This window comes from Malaclemys terrapin, chromosome 5 (genome assembly GCF_027887155.1).
Source record: "Malaclemys terrapin pileata isolate rMalTer1 chromosome 5, rMalTer1.hap1, whole genome shotgun sequence".
In the NCBI taxonomy this organism is placed as follows: Eukaryota; Metazoa; Chordata; order Testudines; family Emydidae; genus Malaclemys; species Malaclemys terrapin.
The window spans coordinates 12,529,163-12,549,603 of NC_071509.1; positions in this window are offsets into that span (position 1 = coordinate 12,529,163).

Below are 20,441 nucleotides of genomic sequence, written 5' to 3' on the forward strand. Positions count from 1 at the left end.
AGATCATGTCCATATTGGGGACACCATCATAGACAGGGTGAGCAGTGCACCATGGGTACATATCCCACAGTGCAGTGTTGTGTGAACGAAGAGCTGATCGCTGCAGGAGTTCTCCCACAGCCCCTCAGCTGCGGAGAGCAGCATCATGAGTAGCTCTGTGAGCTCTCCGTGCCAAGGAATGGCCAAGCAGCACAGCAGTCTGTGCTCCTCCCCATGCAGCAACAGTCTGCCTACTGCTGCGTTCCCAGTGCCGGGCAGAACAGGAGCATTCCAGTGATTTGCTCTGTTTGTTCCCCAAGCGATCAGGGCAGGCATTGTGGGATACTGGAGGGAGCCAGTTCTGTCCACAAAATAATCAGCAGTGGCTACACTGGATCTTTGTAGATAGTCAGGGCCGGTGCAACCCATTAGGCGACCTAGGCGGTCAGGTTGGGAGGTTGTGGAATCTCCATCTCTGGAGATATTTAAGAGTAGGTTAGATAAATGTCTATCAGGGATGGTCTAGACAGTATTTGGTCCTGCCATGCGGGCAGGGGACTGGACTCGATGACCTCTCGAGGTCCCTTCCAGTCCTAGAATCTATGAATCTATGAAAACCTAGGGCGCTAGCATTTGAGGGGTGGCATTTTCTTCGGCGGCAGCTGTGGCAGCTGGACCTTCGGCCGCCCCGGTCATTGTCAGCATTTCGGCAGAGGGAGCTTGGGCAAGGGGGCGCAGGGAGTGCCCCCTGCAGCAAGTAAAGGGGGGGGCAGCACGCAGGGGAACTCCCCGCCCCAACTCACCTCTGCTCCGCCTCCTCCCCTGAGCACACCGCCCCGCTCTGCTTCTCTCCCTCCCAGGCTTGTGGTGCCAAACAGCTGATTGATGCCACAAGCCTGGGAGGTGGGAGAAGTGGAGCAGCGACGGCGTGCTCAGGGAAGAGGCGGAGCAGAGGTGAGCTTGGTTGGGGAGCTGCCACATGGCTCCCCAGGCGAGGGAGGGAGCTGCCATGGGGGGGCGCCTCAGGGCAGGGGGGGTGAGGAGCTGCCACGGGGGTGGGGCTGAGGGCGAGGGGGGATGGGGAGTTGCTGCAGGGCTCGGAGAGGGGGAGGAGCAGAGGGAGCTGCCACAGGGGGGGCGCCTCAGGGCGGAGGGGGGTGGGGAGCTGCCGCAGGGCTCAGGGAGGGGGGAGGGCACAAAGTGGAAGTTTCGCCTAGGGTGCGAAACATCCTTGCACCATCCCTGTAGACAGTAAAGGGAGGGGAAAAGATAAACGTCTCTCATAAGGGGGGGAGGTTTTGTTGCCAAAACTGGGTGTTTTTCGTGACAAAATCCCATTTGTAGTGTGTACGCTCTTGCTGTTTTGTTGCCAAAGTCAGTTTCTGACGACAAAACTTACCAGTGTAGACAAGCCCTAAGTGACCAAGGGGTCTTGATCCACAGCCCAATGAAGTCAATGGCAATCTTTCCATTGACTATATTGGGCTTTGGGTCAGCCCCTTAAAACACAACAAGAATAACTCCTCTGGACTGTCTCTGTAGCATGGCAGGTTAAATTACATGTTGCTAGATGATTTTGTTTTGCTGCAAATCATTCACCAAGCATTATGTGTTCTGTTAACTGAAACCTTCAATTTCTTGTTGCTACTGCGATATGAACTTTTGGGACGACTCTTATAAATGTAGCTTGGAAAATGTTATTAGACTGCAGTGACCTGTTCAACAGTTGGGGCTGCTGAATAAGAAGGAGGAGCAGATTCTCAGCTCCTGCAAATTGTCATCGCTCTACTGGAACTGTGACAATTTACACCCACTGCAGATCTGTCCCTGAAAGTAATAGCTCTCCTCAACCCTAAGTGGCTTAATCCTTCTTTGTATTTGATGTTTTAATTTTATACATACACAAAATACAGCTTCAATCATGCAAGCCGTTCCATGCAGGAACTCAACTGAACCCCAGCCACACAGATGCATCCATACAGAGCTGCTCACAGAATCTGGGCACATAGCACGTTCCATGTATTTTAAATAATAGGAAAATGGGTGGGGTTTCTTTACAACTTGCAACAATGCTTTAAAATGTTGAGGGGGTACTTTTCATACAGTGCGGAAAATATGTATTTCCACACCCCTGCCGCCCATCCCAGATATGGATTAACCAGTTGGTAGTGAGGTTTCTTTTTTGTGTGTGTAATAGTTAAAGCCACAATTCAGCAAAGACCTGTCAGCAACGCAGAGGTGAAAGTAAGCCGGTATGGTCCAGTACGGCGTATCGGCAAGAGCCGGTATGCTGTGCCGGACTGGACTGGCTTCTCCGGTGGTGATTTAAAGGGCCCAGGGCTCCAGCCACTGTGGGGAGCCCTGGGCTCTTTAAAGTGCCGCCTGAGCCCCGCTGCTGGAGCTCCGGCGGTGCTTTAAAGGGCCCGGGGCTCCCCGCAGCAACTGGAGCCTCTGGCCCTTTTAATCGTTGCCGGAGCACTGCCGCTGCTACCCCAGCGGCAGCAGGGCTTGGGTGGGGATTTAAAGGGCCCAGGGCTCCCTGCAGGGGCCAGAGCTCTGGGTTCTTTAAATCCCTGCCTGAGCCCGGCTGCCGGAGCCCCGGGCCATAGCCTGAGCCCTGCCGCCCTGGGGTAGCAACGGCAGGGCTCCCACGGTGATTTAAAGCGCCCAGAGCTCTGCGGTGGCTCGAGCCCTGGGCCCTTTAATTCGCTCCCAGGCTCTCAGCCGCCTCTGTACCTGGTAGCTCCGGGGTGATGTAAAGGCCCTCGGGCTCCCAGCCACAGCCGGAGGGAAAGGCCCCGCCTCTTCCCATTGAGGCCACACCCCTTCTGGTTGAGGCCACACCCCGCTCAGGACTCCAGCGTACCAGTAAGTCCTTTGTTACTTTCACCCCTGCAGCAACATCAATCAAAGTTAAGGGCATACTTAAGAGCTTCAGTGAATCAGCACCTAAATCTGTTGATCATATGGAACCCTAAGACTATTTTTTTACCTTCTGTGCCCAGTATAGTATTCTGCAGGTTATATGAGGCACAGCAGGGTAGGCAAGGGAATGCACACAGAATTGGGTACTAGGAGTGTTGTTTCCTGCTCCAGGCCTTGGTTAATCAATCCTTAACCAGCTACGCTTCAAAATGCATCAATTGTAGGAAAGCTGGAGGTCAGATAGGTGCAATAGACTCATCTACACCAGTTTCACCACAAAGGTGCCTACATAACACCCATTTTACAATCCCAATCCAGAATCTGAACACTTGTTTGCCAAATACTTTCAGCGATGGGGAAACAATATTTGAGCAGAATGGTTTCCCCGAACCATTCTCAGGAAGATGGTGAGTCTTGCTACTACTTTGCTACATCTACACTGGCTAACTGTCACAGGTACTTATCTATGTATATGCTCATGCTTGTACCTCATATTCATGCCAAGTGCCCAAATATACTGTGCTGGACATGGGTACAAACTATGTACATGCATATACCCGTGTCCGCACTGTGCTTTTTGGTACTTGCATTTGGCATTAGCATTCAGGGGCACTATCCCAGAGTTGTGTGTGTCATAGGAGATACATTAGGAACCGCTTTGCAATCTGTTGTGCTATAGCCATGTTCATACATTGTCGCTGGCAGTTCCCACTCACCTCTCTCTTCTGCCAAACTGGGTGAAAGACATGACATCTGTGACCGACAGCGTGATTCTGTTTCTTCTCCCTCCTTCTTACAGGACAAATGTGTATGTGTTGAATTACGCGACCGGTGAAAATCTTGGGGAATGGACTTGGACCTTTCTCACAAGCCAAAGACGGGTGACCAGGATGGTGGCTGATCCACTGTTGCCCCATGACACAGAGATGCAGAAGACTACCCGTGTTGTCACTGTATGTCCATGGTTTGACTGCCACTTCTGGATGAGGAGAACCAGCATGGTGTTGTGGGACCTTGGAAACCTTGGATACCAACCAGTGGGCTGCAGAACCTCAGAATGAGGAAATAGATGTTTTTGAAGCTCTTTGAGGATCTGGTCCCAACCCTAAAGTGCCAGAACACTCAATTCCAGAGACCCATGTCAGTGCAGAAGCAAGGAGCTATTGCCTTGTGGAAGCTGGCAATGCCAGGCAACTATCACTTAGTCGCAAAGCATTTTAGGATGGGGAAGTCCACTGTCAGGGTTGTGGTGGTGCAGGTTTGTGAAACTATAAACACTCTCATCTACCCACTAGTGGTTGCCATCATCAAAGTTTCAGAAATCATAGCTGGATTCCAGATAATAGGGTTTCTGAACTGTGCAGGGGCCATTGATGGCATCCACATCCCCAGGCCTTCCCCACCAAAAGAAGTGAGTGAGTACATCAGTTGAAAACATGATGATTCACTCATTATTCAAGGCTTAGGGAATCATAAAGGAAGGTTCATGAACACTAATGTTGGACACATGGGAAAGGCACATCATGCCAGGGTGCTGAGGTGGTCAGGATTGTACTTGAACAGTGCGGAAGGGACTTTATTCCCCAGAAATGATGTGGTTATTTACAGCGTCTCCATGCCTATGATTATTCCTGGGGACTCCACATACCTAAGGAGGTGGTGGAGTCTCCTTCCTTGGAGGTTTTTAAGGCCCGGCTTGACAAAGCCCTGGCTGGGATGATTTAGTTGGGAATTGGTCCTGCTTTGAGCAGGGGGTTGGACTAGATGACCTCTTGAGGTCCCTTCCAACCCTGATATTCTATGATTCTACCTGCTCCTACCCTGGCTAATGAAACCCCACCCCAACATCAATGACTTGGCAAAATGGGAATTTAACTTCAAACTAAGCAGCTGCAAGATGGTAGTGGAGTGTGCCTTTGGATGGATGAAAGATTGTTGGTGATGTCTATGTATCCTGTTGGCTGCCTGTGTGGCCAATGCTATCTGTATTGATGTGATGTGATGTGCTATGTTCTTCATAACATTTGTGAAACTAAAGGCAAATACATTAGGACAGAGTGGACATAGGACAGGATTAGATAGTTCCTAGTGGGATAGGGAAATCAGGGATTGTGATAAATGAAGGTATAAAGTCCCTCTTGGTGGCTGTTCTCTGCTTGCTTTACCTGTAAAGGGTTAACCATGTCCCCCAGGTAAAGAAAAGGGCACCTGATCAAAAGAGCAAATGGGAAGGCTAGAATTTTTTAACTTGGGAAAGAAGCTTTCCCTTTGTGTCTGTGGTTGTTCTCTGGAGAGCGGAGACACAGAGCAGCAATGCTGTAAGCAGCTTTAAGCCAGGTATGATCATAAATCATCAGATCATACCTAGAACTACTTATCTGGAACTCCCAAATCTGTAAATAGATCAGGAATGTTTAGAAAGATGCGATTAGGGTTATTTCTGTTTATTTCTTATGGCTAATGGACTCCTCTGTGCAGGGCTGGCACAACTCATTAAGCAACCTAGGCAGTCGCCTAGGGCACTACAATTTGGGGGGCGGTGACCGCAGCGGTATTGTGGCAGCGGGACCTTCTGTTGCCTCTGTGGGAGGCGGCATTTCGGGGCGGGATCTTCCACCGCCTAGGGCAGCAGAAAATCTGGTGGCGCTCCTGCCTCTGTGCTAACCCCAGATGCTTTTGTTTGCTTATAACCTTTAAACTGAACCCCCAAGAAAGCTATTTTAGGTGCTTAATTTTTGGAATTGCTCTTTTAAAAGCTAGCAAAAGCCTATGTTCCAGATATATTGTCTGTCTTTTTTGTTTTTAATAAAATTTATCTTTTTTTAAGAACAGGATTGAATTTTTGGTGTCCTAAGAGGTTTGTGCACATTTGATTAGTTGGTAGCAAAAGCTAATTTCCTTTGTTTGCTTTCTCAGCTCTTCCCGGGGGGGTGGGGGCGTGAAAGGGCTTGAGTGTACCCCACAGGGAGGAATTCCCAAGTGCTCCTTCCTGGGTCCAAGGGATTTTTTTTTTGCATTTGGATGGTGGCAACATTTACCAAGCCAAGGTCAGAGAAAAGCTGTAACTTTGGGAGTGGCGAGTATTATTTTTTAAAATCCTTGTGGGCCCCCACCTTCTGCACTCAAAGTGCCAGAGTGGGGATTCAGCCTTGACAGGGATATATCTTGAACATCAGGCGGGCATGGCATTCTCTCAACTCGGCCCCAAACAAAGCTCTAGACCACATCCAGCTGCTGTAAATACACAGGGACAAACATTCCTACTTGCTTGTGTTTCAACGCCCAATTTAGTTCCCCTCCCGCTGACGGTCAGTAGCTGGTCTTTTAGGTAATGACTCACTGGGTAATTGGGACACACGCCTCTGAAGGCATAACAACTTTTGGTTTGTGATTGTTCTGTGGAGGGTGTTTACCCAGTTAAATTGCAGTTATTGTTCTTTCGCTTTGTGTTACCCTTCACAGCTGTTAGCCAGACTATAGTTTAGGGAGAATTATTCAGTGTTTAAAGGATCTTGAAAAATGTTGATGAAGGGATTGGTTAGGGGTATGGTGCAAGTGGTTTCACTCATCGGCTATTAATGGAGAATACCCCCAGGGTTCTCAGTGATCATGGTGTTTAGAGGTGGGGGTGGACTTGAGGAGAAGCTGTTGGGCTGTTCAGTATGTGATAGCACAATGACATTGTTTTCATGTTCTCTGTTTTGTCAAAGGCCTAGGGAAGTTTATCCACCCTCAACTTTATTAACTGAGGGGAAAAAAGTAATCTGTTTTGTCAGTGCATGTTGCACTTTCAGCATATTCCCAGCTTACTTATTCACATATACCTAAATGGGGAGTTGGGGTTGGAAGGGATACGGAGGACCTTGCACTGGGGACTTATGCAACTTAAGGCACTGATTTGTGGAGCCCAAAGCCAAAGGGTAGACTAAGGTTGCCACTTATCTGGGTTTTACCTGGACAATCCAGTTTTTGGCTTCTGTGTCCGGGTGCCATTTAAGGTTGCCAAGTGTCCAGTTTTTGACCGGAAAGTCAGGTCGAAAAGGGGATCTGGCAACCCTTTTTGGTATCTGAACCAAAAATGGTTACTGCAGAGTGGGGGGGAGGCACCGGATCATTAACCCGTGCCAGACCCTGCTCAGCCAATACCATGTACTACCTGCAGGCAGGCTCTTTGAGATGATTCAGTGAGCAACAGAGGGATGGGAGGTAGAGGAGCGAGTGACAGGGGCGTGGCTTTGGTGGGGGGGAGGAGAAGGAGCAGGAGTGGGGCCTAGGGGGTCCAGTTCACTCACTCTCACTCACTCATGCCTGTCACCCCAATCGGGGTATGGGCCGCCAACCACAGATCTCCAGAGTCCTCTATCCTGGGCCATTTGCTCTAGCTGGTTCCAGGTATAGCCCATTTTTATGCTATCAGCCTGAAGGTCGCATCGCCAGGTGTTTCTTGGATGGCCTCTTTTCCGCTTGCCTTGGGGGTTCCACCGCAATGCCTGTCTAGTGATGTTGGTTGGCCGCTTGCGTAGTGTGTGTCCTATCCAGCCCCACCTTCTCCTTCTAATTTCTTCCTCTGCTGGAAGTTGACGGGTCCTCTCCAAGAGGTAGATGTTGCTGATGGTGTCTGGCCAGCGGATCTGGAGAATCCTTCTAAGGCAACTATTTATGAAGGTCTGGATCTTCCTGGTGGTTGTTTTAGTTGTCCTCCAGGTTTCAGCTCCATACAATAAAACTGATTTCACGCTGGAATTGAACAGTCTAATCTTTGTTGCCAAAGACAGCTTTCTGGAGCTCCAGATGTTCTTGAGCTGTAAGAAAGCTGCTCTTGCCTTACTGATCCTTGCTTTGATGTCTGCGTCCGTGCCACCCTGTTGGTCGATGATGCTGCCTAGGTAGGTGAAGGACTGCACTTCTTCCAGAGGGCTTCCATTCAGTGTGACTGGGTCATTACTGATGGAGTTAATCTTGAGGATCTTGATCTTGTCCTTGTGAATGTTGTGGCCAACCTGTGATGACATGGCTGCCACTACGTTAGTCTTCTCTTGCATCTGCTGTTGGCTATGCGAAAGGAGTGCAAGGGGGGTCCAGTTACTAGCAATTAAAAAGGTGGCAACCATGGGAAGATAAAAATAAAAGTTTTTCCCTTTCATCACAGCCTGAATGAAGGGTACACACATAAGTAAAGGAAATAACATTTATTGTAAGTAGCACTGGTAACATAACTGAGAACATCATGTAAATGGGAACTTTGAAAGAAAACTGAACAGATAAGAAGAACATTGTAACTAATGCCTACAATCCCTTGTCCCTGGGCTTGACCTCCCCCTCTCCTGGGAGAGTAGGGGAATAGCTGTGGAAAATGGTCTGAGGGAACATCGGGATGTCTTCTGTGCAGGGTTTAGGGGCTGGATACATACAGGTCTTCAGGCACAATTTCAGGCTCCTCATTCCTCTCTCGCATGTTCACAGGACTCCCCTTGGGAGGGTTTTTTGGGTGCCAGTGCAGGGTGTTGTACTGGAGATCTGCAGCGTCCCCCCTCTGATAGGGGTGGGGGTTGGATCCTCTGCTCAGCCGCATGCTGGGCTGTAGATGCAGGAGGAGGAGGAGCTGAAAGACACGGAAGAGATGCCAGTTCCTGGACACTGGCCGTGACTATTGCAGCAGATGGGACCCAAATCCTTTCCACCACCACTTGTCCCAGGGACTGCTACAAGGCACGCTCCCAGTCCCTTGGCAACTTTGGGTTCTGGTGCCTGCTGAATCTTCTCCTCCTCTGGTTCCTCAGGAGGGGCTTGCTGAGCCAGTTCCTCCAGGCAGAGGTGCAGAATAACTTGCTCCTCTTCCTCTAGGTCTTCCAGGGCCTCCTTCTCTGTGGTCCCCGATGCTTCCTCACACTGGCCCCTATCAGCATCCTTTTGAGCCTGGCAGATTTAAGGAAGGGTCTTGTGTTACTTCAGGCTAGCTACTGGGAGCCCTGGAGAGCACCCGGTCCAGTTCCCTGAAGAAAGTTAATGTTTGAGGACTTCTCCCGGAGTGACTGCTGGAGTCTTTTGCCCTCGGTACTGGAGCTTAAGGTGCTTGATCCATTCCTGGCCCTGGCCAGAGTATGGTGAATGACTGCCTGTGCCAGCCTCTCCAGAGCTTCCCAGTACAGATGGACGTTCCCGGTTCTGTGGGAGAAGTCAGAGAGGACAGTGAACTCTGACCACACATTTATCAGGATCTGGGGGTGCTCGGCAGCAGCTCTTGGAGCACATTCCATGTTCATGTGTGGTGGTGAAAATGCAGCAGAAAATTGTTTGAATTGGTCTGCACAGCTCACTACTACTGGTGAAAATGGGGGGGCAAGGGTCAGGTAGGAAAGGGCTCAGTTCATTCTGGGGACGGGATTGGAGGACTATTGATCTCAGGACATGGAACACATCACTTACCCCATCTACACTGCAAAGTGGCACAGGTACGGAGCCATGCCACAGCCTGAGGCATGTTCATACCACACTCTCAGGTGTGCTAGTGTTCTTGCCCCCCGGCCCACCAAGCGGTTTTTCGGCATAAGCATGTGCGTGGACCTGTGTAGATGTAGCCTGAGAAAGGAAAGTGTTTTCTTAGATACCACAAATCAAACAGACAAAAAGATTATTAGTAGCTCACTACTACTGCGTTATTATTTCTATTACTTAGATCAGGGGTAGGCAACCTTTCAGAAGTGGTGTGCCGAGTCTTCATTTATTCACTCTAATTTAAGGTTTCGCGTGCCGGTAATACATTTTAATGTTTTTAGATGGTCTGTTTCAATAAGTCTATATTATATAACTAAACTATTGTATGTAAAGTAAACAAGATTTTCAAAATGTTTAAGAAGCGTCATTTAAAAATAAATTAAAATGTTGATCTTACGCCACCAGCCTGCTCAGTCTGCTGCCAGCCTGGGGGTTCTGTTCACCTAGGCCGGCAGCTGGCTGAGCAGTGTCTATGGCTGGGACCCCAGACCTGTGGGGGGTGGTGTTTCAGGGGTCAGGGCAGAGGGCTGGAGGAGGGGGTTCAGGACAGAAGGCTGGGGGAGGTGTGGAGGGGGGTTCAGGGATCAGGACAGAGGGTTGGGGTGTGGGAGGGTGTAGGGCAGAAGGCTGGGTGTGTGTGGGGGGGGTTCAATGGTCAGGTCAGAGGGCTGGGGGGGATGCAGGGCAGAAGGCCGGGTGTGTGTTGGGGTGTGGGGGGTTCAGGGCAGAGGGCTGGGGGGCATGGGGGGGTGCAGGGCAGAAGGCTGGGTGTGTGTTGGGGTTGGGGGGTTCAGGGCAGAGGGTTGGGGGGTGGGGAGGTGCAGGGCAGAAGGCTGGGTGTGTGGGGAGGGTCAAGGGTCAGGGCAGAGGGCTGGGGGGTGCAGGGCAGAAGGCTGGGTGTGTGTTGGGGTGGGGGCAGTTCAGACCAGAGGGCTGGGGCCTGGGCAGGGGGTGCAGGGCAGAAGGCTGGGTGTGTGTTGGGGTGGGGGGTTCAGGGCAGAAGGCTGAGTGTGTGTGGGGAGTCAGGGCAGAGGGCTGGGGTGGTCGGCTCGTAGGAGTGCTCCCAGCCCCCTGCCCTGAGTGGCTCAAGGCAGGGGGCTGGAAGGGATATGCCCTGTTCCACCCCCTTCCCCCAGGCTCCGTCCCTACCTCTCTCTGCCTCCTCTACGGAGCTGTGTGCACGCTGCCGCTCTTCCCCCTCCCCCTCGCTAGGGCCATCAGGGACGGAGAGGAGGAGGGGCCGGAAAACACCACGCTGGGGGAAGAAGCAGGGGAGGGGGGAAGCTTGGCTGCTGCAGAACCAAGCTTCTGCCTCCTGCCCCCACAATGGAGAGCGGTGGGCGGGGGGCTGAGGGCCGGGACCCCAGCAGGGAGCTGCGTGCCACTCAAAATCGGCTCGCGTGCCGTGTTTGCCGACCCCTGACTTAGATGCTCTGACTGACATTGGGACCCCATTGTGCTAGGCACTATATAGCCACCTAGCATGAGACTGTCTCTACCCCTGATAGCTTACACTCTAAAGAGCAGAACAGAGAGATGCTATGAGAATGGAAGTATCGGTATTCCTATTTTATAAATGGGGAACTGAGGTGTAGCTAGATTAGGTGACTTGCCCCAGATCATACAGGAAGTCTGTCACAGTGCTGAGAAATCAAAGAATATCAGGGTTGGAAGGGATCTCAGGAAGTCATCTAGTCCAACCCCCTGCTCAGAGCAGGACCAATCCCCAATTTTTGCCCCCAATCCCTAAATGGCCCCCTCAAGAATTGAACTCATAATTATGGGTTTAGTAGGCCAATGCTCAAACCACTGAGTTATCCCTCCTCCAAATTGCTTGAGTCTCAGTCCAGTACCTTAACCACAAGACCTCTCAAGAAAGATTTGGAGGTTTACATTCCTGAATAAATTACATAGGAGAACCACCATGCCAATTGGAATTAACTGCAACTTTCTTGACACTCTCCGAAATGCTTTAAAACCAGCCTGATGTCTTCCAGTTACATAAGGTCCTCTATGGGTCAAAGTTGAACTATGTTAACAGTAGCTACCTCAAGAATTTTGGCTTAAAAACATAGGAACCACCATGCCAGTCCAGGCCAATAGTAACCTGGCCAGTCCCAGATGTTTCAGAGGAACATGCAGCTGTGATGTTGCTAGGCTTTTATATATGACCTGTAGACAATGGAACCATTCAATCAGCACCTTTTCATGGGCACTCCAATTCTCTCTTTAAAAAGGAAAAAAAAACATAAAAATAGAGAGAGCATTTTATTTCCGAGAAATGCACAGATGGTCTTTCCCTCGAGTGGTATATAAATTCCCTACCCTGAAGATAGGGGGTCTAAGCTATACCAGTTTCATTGTTTCTAACTACTTGCCATCCCTACATAACTCTTTTCATTTGAAAGCTATAAAAACAACCTTGTTTTCATACTTTTTAAGACAAAAACCTGTATGACTGAGCTGGCTGAAAAGAGTCATCTTTCAGCATGACAGTGTAATAGGGTCTTTTCATCTCAAACAAACAGCTTCTGCTATAGAACTGCTGTGAATTCATAATAACTCTGCTGTACAAGTGTATAGTCCTTTCAATTCTGCACGTCACTTTTGAGCAATGGATCTTGCAGTGTCGGGATTCAGAAAGTAGCTTGTAGATACAATTGTCCAATAAATGTGATGCATTCATTTCTTTAAGACCCCTTTCTGAGATTTTAATTAAAATCTATCATTGTTTCAAAAAAATTTATCATTGTTTCAAAACCAGCTGGATGGACTGACAGTCATTATATATATAAGTAATGTAATATATATATATATATAAAATATATAATATAATATGTATACATTATACTATTATATATAAATAATAGACTAAATAAAGAACATATATAACAGTAAATTCATTACATTAGTCCAGTCAAACACACAATGCATTAAACATATAGTGTAGCTGAACAGCAAGACTCTTGTACAAAGTGTCTGATCCAAAGTTCATTAGTCAAAGTCTACATACATGGTCAATGGGAGTTTTTCCATTGACTCCAATGGGATTTATATCAAGCTGCAAATGAAGAGGTGATATTCATGTGATAATTGCAGAGACACTTGATAAATTAAGCTATCGTGTAGCTTTGACATCCTACCTGCCTTCTGGTGTTATTAATTATTACATATTATTATTTATTATTTGTGTTAGCATAGTTCCTAGGAGCTCCAGTCATGGACTACAACCCCATTATGCAGGTGCCGTACAAATAAGGAACAAAAATACAGTCACTGCCACAGAGAGTTTGTAATCTAAGTATACAGTAAGAGATAACTGATGGATACAGACCCATCGGTGGAAGAGTACAAGGAAACAATGAGACAATATTGGTCAGCATAGTAGACCAGGGGTCGGCAACCTACGGCATGCGTGCCAAAGGTGGCACACGAGCCGATTTTGCCTGGCACGCGGCTGCCAGCTGGGGTCCTGGCCGCCAGCCCCGCTCAGCCCTCTGCCGGCTGAGTGAACGGAACCCCAGGCTGGCAGGAGGCTGAGCAGGGCCGGCGGTTGGGACCACAGACCGGCGGCAGGCGCGCCCCCTGGCTCCCCCCTCACCGCACTTGGGTTCTGCGGCTCCCGGGAGTATGAGCTGCCAGGGCGCAGGGCCCTGAGACTGCTGCGGGAGGGGCGGCGGGGGCAGCTCACACTCCCGGGAGCCACAGAGCCTGAGCACGGCGAGGGGGGAGCCGCGGGGCGCACGGGGACTGCCACCTGCATGCATCTGCTACAGGAGCCCCCCCCGGGGGGGGCACCGGGGCACCAGGCCACAGCCCAGGCAGGCGCGCCCCCTGCCCTCCTCACCGTGCTCGGGTTCCGTGGCTTCCGGAAGTGTGAGCTGCCGCCGCCGCTGCCCCTCCCGCTGCCTCGCCACTCCACATGGAGTTTTGCCTCCACGTGGAGCCAGCATCTGACTGGCATGGGCATGGTAAGGGGAGTCCCGGGGGGCAGTCAGGGAGCAGGGGGTGTTGTATGGATTGGGAGTTCTGGGGGTCCTGTCAGGGGGCAGGGAGTGGTTGGATGAGGTGTGGGAGTCCCCGGGGGTCTGTATGGGGGCGGGGGTGTGGATAAGGGTTGGGGCGGTCAGGGGACAGGTAGGGGGTAGGGTCCTAGGGGGGAAGTTGGGGTGGGGGTCCCAGGAGGGGGCAGTCAGGGGACAAGGAGCAGGGAGGCTTTAGGTAGGGGGTGGAGTTCTGGGGTCAGTTAGGGGCAGGGTCTCAGGAGGGGGCAGTCAGGGCACAAGGAGCAGGGAAGCTTTGGTAGGGGGTGAGGTTCTGGGGGACAGTTAGGGGCAGGGGTCCTAGGAGGGGGCAGTCAGGGGACAAGGAGCAAGGGGGTGGGGTTCTGACGGGGGCAGTCAGGGTGGGAAGTGGGAGGGAGTGGATGAGGACGGGCCTAGGGCAGGGCTCTCCCCTCTTTTTTGATTGTTGAAATATGGTAACCCTAGGCGAGGGGGGAGCCAGGGGGCTCACGGGGGCTGGTGCCCGCATACATCCACTGCAGCCTGTAGGAGCCCCCAGGGAGACGCCAGGCCGCAGCCTGGGCAGGAGGGGTGGGGGGACCTGGCTGCTCCCCGCTAGCGGTACCGCCGCCTTTGCAGGGCTGCTGCCCCCCTGCACCACGCCGGCTCCTCCATGGCTGGGACTCGCTGCTGCTGCAAGCGGGACGCTCTGGCTCTCCGATGCCTCCAGAAGGCGGCTCCTCCCTGCTGAGCTGCTGCAGCGGCCCAAGCCCGGCAAAGCCAGTGAGTGGACTCGGGGCAGGGGCGGGCTTGTGGGGGGGGCTCTGCACCCTCCAGGGGAGTTCAGGGGGTGGGGAGGGGAGAACCTGGTCTGGGGAGCAGCTCCTGGGCATGGCTGGCCCCTGGGGTCTAAAAAGGCTCGTTGGGATTTGCCCCTCAATGAACTGATGTGCAAGGAAGGGAGAGGGGGGGCAAGGTGGAAGTTTTGCCTAGGGCACAAAATATCCTTCCACCGGCCCTGCCCCAGGGGGTGCATGCACCCCAGGTTAAGAACCACTGCACTAAACTGATAAGATCTTCATTTTAATTTAATTTTAAATGAAACTTCTTAAACATTTTCAAAAACTTGTTTACTTTACATACAATAGAAAGAGACCTAAAAACATTAAAATGTATTACCGGCACGCGAAACCTTAAATTAGAGTGCATAAATGAAGACTCGGCACACCACTTCTGAAAGGTTGATGACCCCTGTAGTAGACTATGGTCTCAGCACACCAGGAGTGTAACCACAGTTAAAGTTTTTGTAGGCCTCACAGCAAAGGACAGGTTTAAGGAGGGATTATTTGAACATTTCAAACACTGAGCAGTTTCAGGCCCCAATTCAGCCAAGTGATCACGCAATTAAGGTATCAAATAGCTGCCATTTTTAAGAAGAAACCTCCCACAAAAATGTTTCCTGCCTTTCTAGCCAAATATGGAATTGCTCTTCCCCTGTACTAGAAAAGAATTACCCCAGCCTGAGGCCCAGGATAAACAGGATTCAGCCCTTCACCAGTGAAAACACACAAAAATGCCATAGCTGTAAATACTCTTCTCTCATGCCCATACGGAGGCAGTAGGAGGGTCTTTATATCATCGGGAAAGAGGAGGTTTTCAGTTTCCTAACTGAACTAGAACAGACCACTAGCCTTGTAAGGGCCTCTTAGGCACTAGATTTGAACCTGGAAGGAAACATTATGATCATCTAGTCTGAATTCTGATCTTTAAAACTGTGATGTTTTTAGATAGGTCAGGTCTTTTTAAAAAGTGTTTTAAAGTTATTAGTTCAGTGGTGTTTTTGTTTGTTTGTTTTTCTTCTCCCAAGCCCTTGGTCTTGGGGTAGCTAAGGGATCTGGCTTTATAGGAAAGCTGTGCTTTGAAATGTTCCTAAAATATTGTTTGTTTGTTTTTTCCTGAGATCTCCCCTCCAAGTACAAATCAGGCTTTGCTCTGCCTGCAAGATTGTGAGATCTGAAGAGAGACTGAAGTGGTATTCAGCTGGTAGCTCTGTGAGTTTCATAGAAAGAAGAGGGAAACAAGAAAACAGCACTAAGAGTCAACCGACAATGAAACAAAATCACCTGCTGGCTTTTTATTTATGGTATGACAACCTGACAAGTGAAATAAAGAGCATTTCCTGCAGGTTTATAACATGTAGCTGACAGTTACAATGTACAGTTTATCTACAGTTGGCTGAGAATTTTATGCCGTCTCTTATCCTCTTGAAAATGTCCAAAATAGAGTATTGCTGTAAACGACCAAGTTTCTCTCTGAGGTGCTGGAAAACCAAGAGTTCTGAGAGATTGCAATTTTAAGATTGTAACACAAAGGCTTTATGTGAGTGCCATTTACCCCTTTTTTATTACAATGTTACTTGCCTTGCAGATTGTGCTATTATGTGATATTCTGATCGATTTTGTCAAAAGAAGGAGTTCTCATATGTGCAACTATGAAAGACAGTGATATGATTTACTCTATGACCTTTTCCATGGAAATACTGTAGTAGAAGATGGTTGTTCTACAGACTTTGTATGGCTGAATATTTCAATATAGTGCAGGTGTTATAATGATACATTAAGTCCCAGATCCTGCGAAGTCTTATGTACATGCTTAATTTTACATATTGTGGCAGTCTTGTTGACTGTCGTTGGAGTTTGTAAAGTTAAGCGTGTGCTAAAAGTCTCTGCAGGATCATGGCTAAAATAGTAGCCCTAAAAGCGTAACACAAATATCACCATTGTACATAAGGCACATGCATGTTTGTCACATCTATACCCTGATTTACTTTCAGAGGTGGTGAGCATCCATAGCTCCTATAGACTTCAAAGTAGGGTGAAAACCTGGACCCACTTAAATGAATGGAAGTTTTGCCATTGACTTCAATGGGACCAGGATGTCACCCTTAGAATTTTTAGGGATGTCTACACTGCAGTTGGGGTGTGTGAGCTGGTACACCCAGAGAAGGGGGGAGCCAGAACTGTAGGAAGGAGTCCAGGGAAGGTGCAACAGAGCCTGAGTGAAAGTGGACCACAGTTGCCAAGTCCAGAGTCCCTGGACTGGAACCGAGGGCCGGTCCAGGTTCCCCTACCAATCACTATGGAAGTGGCACCATCGGGGCACTGCCAGAGAAGACTGTCTTAGACCAACTGTGTGGAAGGACTTTGGGATACATGCTGAGTGACCTGCCCAAAGGGCTGAGTCACAAAGAGGCAACAGCAATTTGGAGCTAGAGAGTAGCTGTGGACTGACAGTGAGAGACAGCATGCAACGGTAGGAATTGGCCTGCCAGAGCTCCCCAGAATGCCCAGAAGGAAGCACCATTCCTGTGGTGAGTAGAGTGCCCCGTCACAGTGGCCTACATCTTCTAGCTCACCACAACGGGCAAAGGGGGAGGCACCAAGGTTCAATATATAGCCATTAGCAACTCAGGTAATCACTCCACATCTGAAGCGACTGAACTTTACCCAAAGGTGGCATGGTAGCTCAAAACCAGGAGGCTGGACAGTTGTATCTGTCACATGATAGGCATTGGCTGTGTTTGAAGCTTGTTCTCCCCACCTAGGTAGAATACATCTATGTTAGGTTTGGAGGCTAGGGACTGGAAAGAAATAAATTAGTGGAGATATCCTATCTCCTAGAACTGGAAGGGACCTTGAAAGGTCATGAAGTCAAGTCAAGTCCAGCCCCCTGCCTTCACTAGCAGGACCAAGTACAGATTTTGCCCTAGATCCCTAAGTGGCTCCCTGAAGGATTGAACTCCCAACCCCGGGTTTAGCAGGCCAATGCTCAAACCACTGAGCTATCCCTCCCCCCAAAATGGAGTATTTAGCAGCTGAGAGACCTTCAACATTTCACTGAAGGAATTTCAGGGATGGGCTATCATTCAAGGTTTCTTGATCACGGTTAAGATCCCTGAGACTGCTTGAAAGTCCATGCTGTCCAGGATATGAAAGGTTTGGCCTACTTGTTGCAGCTTTGGTTTCCCCTGCTGAAGTGGAGTTTTTTGTGGTATACAATGGGAACATAGCTGCATTATACCCCAGGTATAATGGTTCAGGTAAAATAAAAGCCTCTGAATCTTTCTTCATAAATCAAACCAAATCCCAAAGGAGAGTTTACTTACTTTGTACAGTAATTGAAGCTCTTCTTTGAGTTCTTGACTTCAGCTGTGCATGTGCCCCATGCGCCTTTGATAGGAAAATTTTGCTAGCAATGCCCATTTGGTCTGCACATGTGCCTTAGCTATTTTCATGCCCTGTACAAGGGTACAGAGGGCTGTGGTGGATGAAACCCCCTCAGCTCCTGCTTAACCGCCTCAGCCACAGATGGACTGACTAGCCATGCCCACTCCTTTCGCCAGCTTGCCCTTTCATAGTTTACAGTTTTAGTACATCCATTAGTTGTAAATTTACTCTTATTAGTTTTAGTTTGGTTTTGGTTTTGGTTTTTCCTCTAAGACACTCCTAGTCGCTTCCCTTCCTTTGTCCACGGTGGGATGGAGGTCTCACCTTCCTTTCTGAAGAAATCCTGTCTCCTTTTGGAGCATGCTTAAATCTACCCAGGGTTTTGCCTCATTTGTTGGCCTCCTATCCCAGCTAGTGATGGCCACTCTCATTGTATTCACTGCTTAGGGGACACTTACATTCCATTTAAGTGCAAGATCTGCTCAGGGTTCAAGAGTATGTCTAGAAAAAATAGGGAGATAAAGCTTAGGCACTTCATGATGGCGCGCTCCTTCCAACCTGCATGAGACCCAGGCCTGGATACCCCCTTGTACAGCGGTCTTCCAGTGAGCACAGTGCCCCATCAACCTCTGCAGCTCAGTCGCCCACCAGACCTTTCACGAGAGAGACCTTCGGGAGACTTTTAGCACGGCTTCTAGCAAGAGAAGCTCCAAATTTCCTCACAAAGAAGTTGTCCCTAAAAGACCTGCCATGTCTGAGGCCTTGCTTCCCAAGAAGGGTACTGCTATGGTTCCAAGCAGTCCTGGTACTGAGGTCTCCAGTATAGTCAAACCTTCAGAGACTTCTAAGCCTCACAGTACCCATCACTTGACACCAAATCTGCCCCGGTATCACCCAAGCACGACGGAGGTGCTAGGGAATCTAAGGATTCTGCAACAAGGAAGACTGTACTGACTATGTCCTCTGCTTCCTCTTCACTGTCTACAGTACCCAAATCAACAACACAATCCAGTCAGCCATCATATCCCACATGATCCCTGGTACTGCCATCTTCTACTGACAAGCCCCACCAGGTTTCTGGGCAGATTCACACGGTACCAAGGGAATTCAGATTCTCCAGGGACTGCAGACTACTGAACCATGTAGCCCCAAACATACCTCCCTACTTCTAGGGAGTGACAACAGCCTACTTCCCTGCAGCCCCCTCTGCTTCCAATTTCCTGTCTTTATATAAGCCCTGCCTCTTCCCACACCAGTGAGCGTCCCCTAATTAGGACTTTCCTCCCAGGCCTAATTCTCCCAGATTTCAGGCTAATTGGCTGATTGGGCCCACGTGGCCCAATTCAGCTCTTTCAGGGCCAGTGTGGGGACTATACCCCATCACAGCCACATGTTTGCAGGCTGCATCCATTGGCAAGGGACACCTGGTTTCCTCAGGTATTTGCACCATGTCCTTCCCTCAGCAGTCGAATGGTTAAGACATTTCGACTAACACACTTGACTTGATCGCCTATGTAGATGCAATTGCATACACACACACCTGAACCAATATTCCTGCTGTTGCTATGTCATTTACATTGGCTAGATATTTCTTCACAGTGGGAGATTCAGAAATGCAGTTAAAAAAAAAAATCCAGGACCATCTGATCAAAAATAAGATAACGAGCCAGTGCTATATTTCTGAAGAGATGAGCAAAACAGTTTGGCTGAAGTCCCATGTGACCTAAATTATTTGGCATCACTGACACTCCAAACTAAACTCTCACCTATAACTTACCTAAAGGTTCAGATAATTTCATCATACCCTGCTCCACTGGCTCCAATTCCTAGTTTACACAATAGGGAAAATGCAAAAATAGCCTTGCTTTCACTCTGTAGTGCCTTTAGCTAAGACGGTATCACATCACCTCGACAGATGCTTTGCTGAGAAGATGAGGTGAATTCCCATCACATTTTTCAGCTGATGGCATTGTATTTCAGCTTCATTAAATGAAGTTTAAGTAGCGTGAGAAAAGCCATTCCTGGGCTATTTCATGCTCCATATAACCTTCAGTGTGCTATTTTTCACCAATATTGAGAGAGAGGAGGAGAAAGGAGGCTGTTGTTTGCACAGGTAGCTGATGAGGCGGTCCACAGGCTGTCTGTTTACATATCGCTATGTTAATAACCCAGCTGAAAAGGCTAGACACACCCCAGGACCGAATAAATAAGTGAAGAGCACAGAGCAATCGCTTAGAAAGCATAGCAGTACTTTTTGACAGCACAGTGGGCGCTAGTGATAATAGGCAAGGTAGGTGCAAAATAATTTCATACAAAGTGAAAGAAAGAAAGAAAGAAACCTAACTCCATGGTGACTCCAGTGTGCTTGGTTACACAAATCCTCCCTTGGGTGCTCAATAAGATGGAAGGAAAGAAGCTGCCTTAACTACAAGGGACATGCACAACGCATAGGGAGTCTAGTACCATGAGCAACACTACACCCATCTCCCCTTTCTCCCATACAAAATGGCCACCCAAAGAGTAAAGGGCACGTTGACCCTCATCAAAGCAGCAGGCACCAGTGCACAGTCCCCTAGAGCTCCAAGAGACACTGGCCTGGGTATCTCAGCAGGGTGCTGGGTAGGTGCCGGGGAAAGGGGTATGGGGTATGCTTCAGCCCAATGCTTTCTCTAGCTAGTACCCCCAATTTTACCCTGTCACAGGAGGGGACAAGTTGAACCATTGCAGTGCTAAGGCTTCTGTCTGGCCCCACTGCGGCACAATGAGACACACACAGAACTCCCTGGAATCTTGGATCCACCCCACCTCTTCC